Source organism: Pteropus vampyrus, unplaced genomic scaffold (assembly GCF_000151845.1).
Source record: "Pteropus vampyrus isolate Shadow unplaced genomic scaffold, Pvam_2.0 Scaffold152, whole genome shotgun sequence".
NCBI lineage: Eukaryota > Metazoa > Chordata > Mammalia > Chiroptera > Pteropodidae > Pteropus > Pteropus vampyrus.
The window spans coordinates 4,397,366-4,407,089 of NW_011888933.1; positions in this window are offsets into that span (position 1 = coordinate 4,397,366).

Genomic DNA, 9,724 nt, shown 5'->3' on the forward strand with positions numbered 1-9,724 from the left:
CCTCCATCTTCAAATTACATCATTCCAGCATCACATCTGATTTTTCTAACTTTTGCCCTCTTGCCTCCCTCTCATAAAAACCCTTGTGATTACAGTAGCTCCACCTGAATAATCCAGAATAATCTCCTTGTCCCAAGATCAGTAACTTAATCAGATTTGCAAATTCTCTTTTGCCAAGTAAGGTAACGTATTCACAGGTTCTGGGGATTAGAACATGCACATCTTTAGAGAACCCTTATTCTGCTTAATATAATATTTATTATAGTATAAAGAGTGGCCTCTTTATAAAGTAAATGTAAACTTAGGAGAAGGCATCTTAAGTGTAATGAAGGCCAAATAAGAGTCAATTTTTGGAGCTGGGATTTGAAAGCTGAATAGAAGTTTGCCTGCTAGAGACTTCAGAAAAAAGAAAACTGTGCAAGGTCAGTGATATCCCCTCTGACTGAAGAAAAGGAATCATTCTAGAAAACCAGAAAGTTACAAAATGAGAAGGTGCCTTAGAGGAACTCTGGTTCTAACCACAATGTTTAACAGTTGAGAAAACAGGAAGCCTAAAGAGGTACAATGACTTGATCAAAGGCCAATGGCTAGAAAGTGGCAGGTTGCAAAGGAATTAGAACACTGGTCCCTTTCTCTCATTCAATTTTTTTTATAAAACTTTCCAATGTTAAGATATCTGCTTAGATCCAGATGGCAGGGACCCCTGCCTGTTTTCCAATTTCAATAAAATTGATGAGAAATTAATGCAGAAATGAACCCATTGTTAACTGGCAAAGTAAAGTGTTTGATTTTGAAAAACAATTTTTCCCCCCAAAGTCTCAGAGATCTTCTAGGTTGATAGTTTGGAGCAGTCAGAAAGACATAAATAAAGATAATGAGCCATATTCATTTTTTAAATGACAACTCTATAAGCTCTGTGATTTCTTAGACTATAAACTGGCAGGTGTCAGTGGCAAAAGTTGTCTGACTACAAAATGGATGTTTGTTGAATAAAACCCATTAATGCTTATAGAATTCACTGTCTCAGGATAAGTTTATGACAATGCAATGTTCGCAGAGATGTTCTAAATGGGCTTTTATGCATTATTTTAGTCACTGGTGGGACAAAGGCCAGATTTGGCTCATAATCTGCAGTCTGAGCCTTCATAAATACTGATCTAAGTGATAGGCCATAAGAAGCCCTAATTGTGCTGCAGCACAATGGCATTACTTAAGTGTGACTGCATGAATGCCCTGACAGCTCATAATCACTAGCGTCCCTTCATGGACGTTCGGAAAATTAATCCCAGTCTCTTCCCTCGATTTTCCTTTGGGAACGTTATATATTCATCTACAAGGTTTTGTTTTGTTTTGTTTTGTTTTGTTTTTAACTTATGGCAATGAAGCAGTGGATATTTTTACCTGATTGTGTATTATTGGAGACCCACTGACTTCCCTTCAAACTGTCAGGTTTACTCCTATATTCGATGTCTAGTTTGGAGGAATCTCATAGTGACCAGTTTCTCTTTAATTCCACATTTCACATTTTGAATAGCAATGTGTATTTGGCATGAATGTGTGGAACTTAAAATAACAGACACTTTCTGAGCCAAAGATAAGTTAGAAGTTTGAGAAGAAATAATCTCTTTCACCAAATTACTGTGAACTGAAATTTACTAGAAACCCAAAAGACAACTGCTTATAAATATTTTTGAGAATGCTAATGTTGCAAAGAGATAAGAATAATGGGGAAGTTTTTCATAAGTGCAAGAGATAAATGATTGTATCTAGATTAGGGAACTTGTAGATTAGTCTGAAGGGAGCGCATTGGGTGACAAATTAGAAATGGGGACCAACAGCTCAGGAAATTTGTCAAGGCACAGAGAAATAGTCTAGAGAATATGAAAAACTGGGAATGAGGAAATCTGGGACCCGAATTAGCTATGTGCCCAAGAGCAAAACTGTTTAAACTAAGGAAGACAATGTCTCAAACTGGGTGTTGAAGAAAAAGACTGGCATGTTCCAATGGTGGCCAAGAAAAGAACATAAGAATCCAGGGAAAGGGGAATTGGGGTGTCAGGGGACTGGGAGGCATGTATTTTGCTCCTAAAGCCCTGATATGGTTGAACCCAAGGACTCAGACCAGACATGGCTGGATCTTGCTTCTCTATATTGAAGGGTAGGTGAGGGAGACTGGTATTTTCAGTGCATCTGGAAAGAATCATCTGTTAGTAATATTTATGCTACTATTAATAGTAATAACAGAATAATTTGGACTAGCATGTGCAGCTTCACAGATAGGGTTCAAAGCTGCCCTTTTCTAGCCAGGAATCTGTGGCTCAATCTCTCTGGAATTCAGTTTCATTGTCAATAAAATGAAAATATTATCTCATGGTTTGTTGGTGAGGATGGAATGAAATAAAGTAGGTAAAGTGTTTGAGCCATGGTTGGACTCATTGAATATTTGTTTCCTTTGAGGCTGAGGTCTCTACCATTCTCTCTAGGCAGGATACTGAAGAGGCCTCTCGTGGTTGCTGTTTCCCTATTCTTGGTTGGTTTATGCTATAAAGAAGCATTACAAAATGCTAATTGGTGGACAAGGATCGTAGCCACAAACTCGGGGGAACAAAGAAAAATATAACTATTAATTTTTCCATGGCTGAACTTAATTTCTGTCACAAGTCCCTATGTAACAAATTATTCCTGAAATAATGACTTAACACAGTGAAAGTTGGCAGGGGGCTCTGTTCTATGTGGTCTGAGTGACCCTGGCTAAAGAAGACTCTGTCATATTCTAGGCATATGATCTTCTAAATATGGCCTTTCAGTCTCCACAAAAGTGGAAGAGAGAGCTGGAAGAGGTGCACCATCTCTTGAATGCCTCAGCTTTTCATCACTTCTGTTCACAGGCTATTGGTATGAACTAGTCACATGACTCCCAACCTCGGATACAAGGAAGTCTCGTAAATACAGACAATATATTGTCTCCTTATAAACTGCAAGTGTATTGGGGCTTTTTTAGTGTGACAAGTAATAAAAGAAACCCAACTAAAACTACATTAAGCGAAAAAGGAAGTTTATTAGTTCACATAACTGTAAAGGGGTTCATTACTGGAATCGAGCATGATTGAATCCAGAGATTCAAATTGGGTAACGAGTTTGGTTATTCTCCATCTCTGAGCTCAGCTCTGCTTGGCTTCAGTCTCTAGGATGCTTTTCTCCATGTGCTTAATAAAAATGACTGCCAGCAGCCCTAAGCTCATGTCCCTCAGCTTAGTAACATTATTGGAATGAACCAATCTCCCTTTAAGGTGTTCATGGAAAGTCCTGAGGAGGACTCTGATAGGCCCAGCTTGGTTCACATGGCATCCGTGTGGTAGGGGTTGAAGGAAGAATAGATTCATCTCCACTCAAAACACATGACACAGGTTTCCAACTGGAATGACAAGTTCTTTTAGGACAAGAGAGAAGAGCTCCTGGACAGTCAACACCACCAGCTGTTCATCACACTGCAAGGAACACTCTTTAACATTCTCCTTTTTCTCAGACATCACTTGGAGCCTAAAAGTGGCTTCTATAATGCATTCCCAAGGGAGTTATATTGGAAGCAAGAAGTGCCCATGGGCAAATGGCCACTCAATCTTCTAATATTTTGTGGAAATAATGGTTATGTCTTCTGTAAATCTGACACAGAACACAGCTGGTTGATATTTGAAATAGAAAAGAACTATGACCAATGATCTATGTCAAATCATAAAATAGTTCTTCTTGTAAAAGTAAAAAAAAATATATAAGGATTCCTCACATGGGCAGGAGAAATTTCTCATACTGGCTTTATGGCATGCTGTATGGCCAGCCTGGATTACTGTATTGCTGTATCTCAATCTCTTCCAGGAAGCCATCACTCCATCTCCCATGCCTATCAGCTGGAATTCAATCCTGTGCTTGCCAGGTCTCCATCTGAGTGGACATCTAGCAAAATAACTAATGGCATTAGTGACTGTAGCCTTTTGAAAACTTCCCCAGTTCTGTTTCTAAAGACCACTTAAAATACATTTCTTGTTTTATGACACATTCAAATTTTATTCTTCTGATTATATAACTATAAATGTCTGCATTTCAGATAGGCTCAAATGAGGGTCTATAAGCATGTATAAATCACACTGCAAAAGTTACATTTTCTTCATTGTACTTGATATTTGGCAAATGAAAATTATATTAGCTGGTGACTGCTCACATTCTTCCACATTTAAATATGTAAAAGAGGCCCACACACAATGCATTTTTTTCACAATTAGGCTACTATAGACCATATTTTAAAGTGAAATAAAATTTCTTCCTGAAATCTAACAATGCTCTTGCGGGTATGCATATTTTTTATGCCCATATGATTGGAGTTAAGTTTCATCATATAAAAATTTGGAAAGTTCAGTTGTTGGAGATTGAAATTGATCCACTGTGCAAAATGTGCAAACTGGGAATAATAATATTGACCCTGCCTCAGGACGGTGACTTACAAAACAAGGACACAGCCTCTGATGACATACTGGGAGGCTCTTCAAACTTGGGATCTGATAGCTTTATGCAGGAAGAAGGCTGCCCTCTGGAGCTTTATAAAAATAGGAAGGGAGTGCTTTTCCCCACTGCCTGGGAGTAGACAGCCTGTTTCTTTGTTCCCTTAAACAAATAATAAATAACGACCAGTTGCTGGGGCTATATCTGAGAATGGAGTGTCGTGAACTGTGCTGGGCTCCGTCTTCCACAACTGAATACTGCATAGCAGAGATGCCTTAACAATATATTTATTCTACAACAACAACAAAAAGTCTAGTTCTGAATGTTATTGAAGAGTAAACTTAAGATTCCTGAATTTAACCTTATGCTCACTCAACCACTTGTCTATTTGAGAGGTCCTCCAATCATTCCCCTGTTCATAGTTTCTCAAAACCCTCTGTCAATGCAACAAGGTTTCTGCACAAACTGGCAGGATCATCTCGAATAAAGATATGTAAACACCCACAGTGAGTGCGTGAAAGGAAAATAAATCTTTGCGAAAATTAACTTCCTTTTCCCTTTCCCCTTTCCATACACTTCAACTTCTGGAAAAGACAGAACTTCCCTGTAGGTGTTGCAGTTTCTGGCAGAAACCAGAAGGCCAGATCTGGAATCCACAACTCCTCATTTCCTGAATAAGCGACATCTTTAAGGATCCCAATTTTATGTATTGCATTCAACACAATTGCTACACTTGAGCATGCGAGAAACATGAACACACATAAAGAAACAAATTAAGGAATGATTGGAATATTTTCCGTTGTCTCTCAACTGGCAAGACTGTAAGAGTTTCTAATACTTGCTTTCTTTGCTTAAATGCTTACAAGCCAAATAATAGATTTTCAGCAAATTTAGAAGTTCAACTGTTTAAAAGGACGTTTTGCATTTCTGTGTGGTCATTGCTAAATAGGCTGAAGTTAAACACTTCCAAAATCTACATGGCAAACAGTTCCATAAACAATGTATAGACATAGAATGTGTACTTGGCAATTCAACACCACTGGTACTTGAGAATGGGTAAGAAGACATCTTTTGAAAAGAATTTAACCCCAAAGTCCTAAAATAATATTGGCCTTGTACATATGATAACACCAATTTCCACCAGCATCCTGCCCCTTTTTCCCTTCTCTTTGTCCATTTTCTTTTTCTCAGTACTCTTGGTTCTTTCCTGACTTTATTGTGGGCCTTCATCCTTTCTAGCCATTTGCTACTCTAAGATGTGGTCTGTTTGTTTTTGGAGCATTTGCATTTTGACTTCCCTCACTCTGCTCCTTTTCTCTCCAGTTGGAAAAGTCCTAACTTTAAGGTCCTGCCCTAGTCCCACCTCTGAGCAAACACTTATCCAGCTACTACAATAACCACACCTATTGTTTTTCAGAGAAGCCATACCACATATTGCCGGCACCATTATTTTGCTCGGATTTCCTGCTCAACCTATATTGTCCCTTTAGTTTCGTACGTGTTCCCTCATCCTAACTAGATGGCGACCTTGAGAGCAGGACAGTTTAAAGGTTACCTTTCAGTATTTCTAGCAGCTGGAATTCACACCTCTTATGAAGCCACTTCAGAGACACTAAACGTTCCTCCTCCTGTCCAAAGCAGTAGGCCATCTATAGATGCTCTTCTTTCTTCCTCCCCCAGGACAGAATATCCCAGAACACAACCTAAGATGGAGCATCGGCTGTGTTTAGTACCATGTAGAGGCCAGCTCTGTAACACACCCTTTTATTGGTTATCTTTTCTTTCTTGCCTCATCTCTCTCCCTCAATATCTTCTTCCCTAGGATTGTATTCCTTAATAAAATAGTTCATATAAACTTTTGTCTCGAGTTCTGCTTCCAGAAGAACTCAGCTTAGATGTGAGCACAGTGACTTCTCCAAAGGACTTGCTATCCAGCAATAAGGAGTGAGGTCAGCAGACAACTTTCGATTGTCAACTCTTTCAGGTCTGCCTCACTCAAAGCCATGCTTTCCTGTCGGAGAATAAAGATGACTTGGCTGCTTTTGCTCAACACAGAATACATCAGACAAGCAATATTCAGTCCAGAGCTCACTGCCAGGTTGGCTGAGGTTTTGTTGGGACTATAAGAGGCAGAAGTTTGACCTCTTCCTCTGCCCAGTCTTCCCCCTTCTTCCCCCTTCCCTTCACAGATGTTGATCCTTAATAAACATCCTACACCCATCACCCTGTCTCAGTGTCTGCTCTGGAGAAACCAGTCTACAACAGTACTGGTTGGAACTCTGGGTTGTGTGAACACTCAGTCCAAAAAATGACTCAGGCAAAAAAAAAAAAAAAAAAAGGAGGTGGAGGATGATTAGACCCTGGAACTTCAATGATTTAATCTTTCTCTCATCCTTGCTTTCTTCTGGCTTCCTTCTCAGGCAGACTTTGCACATAGATTTGCCCCCAGAAGCTCCAGGCTTAGCACTCCAGTGGGAAGAGCTCCACTATCTCAAAAAGTCCAGCGAAGTCCTGGAATTGAGTCTCATAGGTGTGGATCGTTGTTTTATGTGTCCAGTGCTGGACCTATCGCCAGGACCAGACACATAATTTGTGGGGCCCAGTGAAAACTGAAAATTCCAGGGATCTTGTTAACGAATTATCAAGAATTTTAAGACAGTGATCACTGAGCATTAAGTCAAGGGTGGGCCCCTTCTGAGGGTGAAGCCCTGTGTTATGGCACAGGTCACAGTCCCATGAAACCAGCCCTGCCAATCACTGTGGCCAGGGGAAAAACATGCTCTACCTGGTAAGCCCATTCCTAAGGCTAAGGTTAGAGAAATTGCAGAAACGATGCTGGGTATGGCAAACCCACACACACACATTCATACTAGTCACACAGTAGCTGAAAAGGCGCCACGGTGTGATGGAAAGAAGAAGTTCCAGTTTCATAGTCTTCTGTTAGAATCCTGGGTTTGACATTTTTGAAGGTGTAGCTTTAGGCAAGTTACTTAACTTCCCTGTAAAGTGGGCTTAAAAATACCTATATGTGACGCATATAGGAGGCAACATATTCCAGTAACTAGACCGGTGGCTGGTAGAACATAGGGGCCCCACAAATGGGGGTCAGGGTAGTGGTGATGTTGATAATGATGGTGATGTTGGTGGGAAACAGCACAGAACAGTGTGTGGAATGGAGCAGGACAGAATCACTGGAATTCAGGCCTCAACCTGTGTGCAAGTTACTTTAACTTTCTAAGCCTTAGGTTCCTCACCAATCAAATGAGGATTTCCTTCTTTTCTACCTCTTAGAGTTGGCCTGAGGATGGTAGGCTTGGATGTAAAAAGCCTGGCATCAGTGTTTACTGCCCTCTGCCAACCAGGGAAGGCCTTTGAAAAAGGAAAGGGAATATGTGTGTGTTGGGGGGGAGGTGGGGCTTCTCTCTCACAACTGGATGATTGCTTGTATCCAAGCCTGAAGGTGTGGTTCCAGACTACTTTGAATAATGCACAAGCTAGGAATGAGTGAGAACGCTGAATAAAAAGCACACCGAAACTCATCTTTTTGATATCATTCTCAGAAGTGGCTAAAATTTATATTAACTAATACGTGGAGTCTTTAATATCTGTCTTCATCAATCTTCTTACATTTCTTTTCTTTCCTCCCTTACTTTCCTGGACCAGAATCACCAGAATCTCCTTGTTTTGGGCCTCCCAATGAGACAAATTGTAACATTCAGTTAACATCTCAAATTGTTACATTTGTATTAAAACATGGGTCTTTTGAAGAAAGTACCATAACCAAAAAAGAGTAGATGGACTTTTAGACCCAAGGTTCTTTGTCATTGCTAGACCATCAAAAAGATACTCTGATCTTGAAAAAGCCACTCAAAATGTACTGATCATTTAATAGGATACACAGGAGTAGAAACACCAAAGCACTCACCAGGACCACTTCTTTAGGACCAACAGCTTTGGCATTAAGTTAGAAAAGTATTGTGACATCATGCTGGGGATCTAATAAGCATGCCGCATTTGCTATTTCTATTTAAAAATTATAAGAACAAATATAGTTGGAACTTTTTAGCAAATGATGAGAAACATAGTAATGGTTAGCTAACATGTAGTACTTGTTTTGTTGGAGATAATTTTTAAGGCTCACGACGAGGAAATTGGCAATGCTTTTTCAAAAATTGGTATTTTAAAAAAATCTAATGTGTCCTTCTCATGTATTCCCTTGAAAAGTATCACATCTCTTCCTTGTGTAATGAGCATGAAACTAATGTCAGATTCCTGGGGATACTTAAGGAAGCCCTGAATTAGCTTACTAGCGCTGGTAGATTTCTATATTCATTTTGTAAAAATCTAAATGTTATCCATCAGTTTACAAAGAGAATGCAAGTGGATACCAAGGAATGACTATATGGCCAGTTCTGATTTCTCAGTTCCTAAATATAGGTTCTCTGTCTTGAGAAACAAGGGAAATATACACAGAGAGCAAGTAGAAAGGTGTACTAAACTCAATTTTAAACCTTTAAGGAAATTTCTAAATTCAATTAGAAATCGTTAAAAATAAGCAAAATAGCATCAAGCACCAGTGAAGAAATCGCAAATTAGAATTTTATTTGGATTAGAATTTATAATCAAGATCCTGAGTAAATTACGAAATCATGTAATTTTAGAATAATTGATTTTAGAATAACTGGGGCACCGTAGACTTGATTCACTCTCCCTCTTAAACCCTCATATTTTACTTTGAAAGAGCCCAGCTCCCCCTCCACCGGGAATTTCCCAATCTGTGTATCGTTGGCAGCTCTCTAATCCCATGTAATTGTATTAGTCTCAATAGCAGATTAGCTCTAAGTGCCCCAGAGAAAGGGAGCTGTCAGCCCTGCTATTGTTTTCCACTTAATGTGATTCTGGGCAGCAAACAAGAAAGGCAGCCAGAGCCCTCCTTCTCACATTACAGACCATAGTTTCTAAACCAATTAAGGAAAAGGGATTTACAGTCCTCTGGATTAGAGACTTTGTTTATATTATCCTATATTTCTTCTCATAATACCATCCATTTTATGTCTCCTAACAGCCTTCTCTCCATCTCTGGAATGCTTGCTTTCACTTACCATACATCTCCCTATTTACTTCTCTGCCTTTGCTATTTGAGTGCAGTCACCATCCTGGCTAATTCTTGCTGATTGTTTTAATTATGTTTCAGAATCCTCCTGCGTTTGCTGTCAGGAGAACTCAGGAA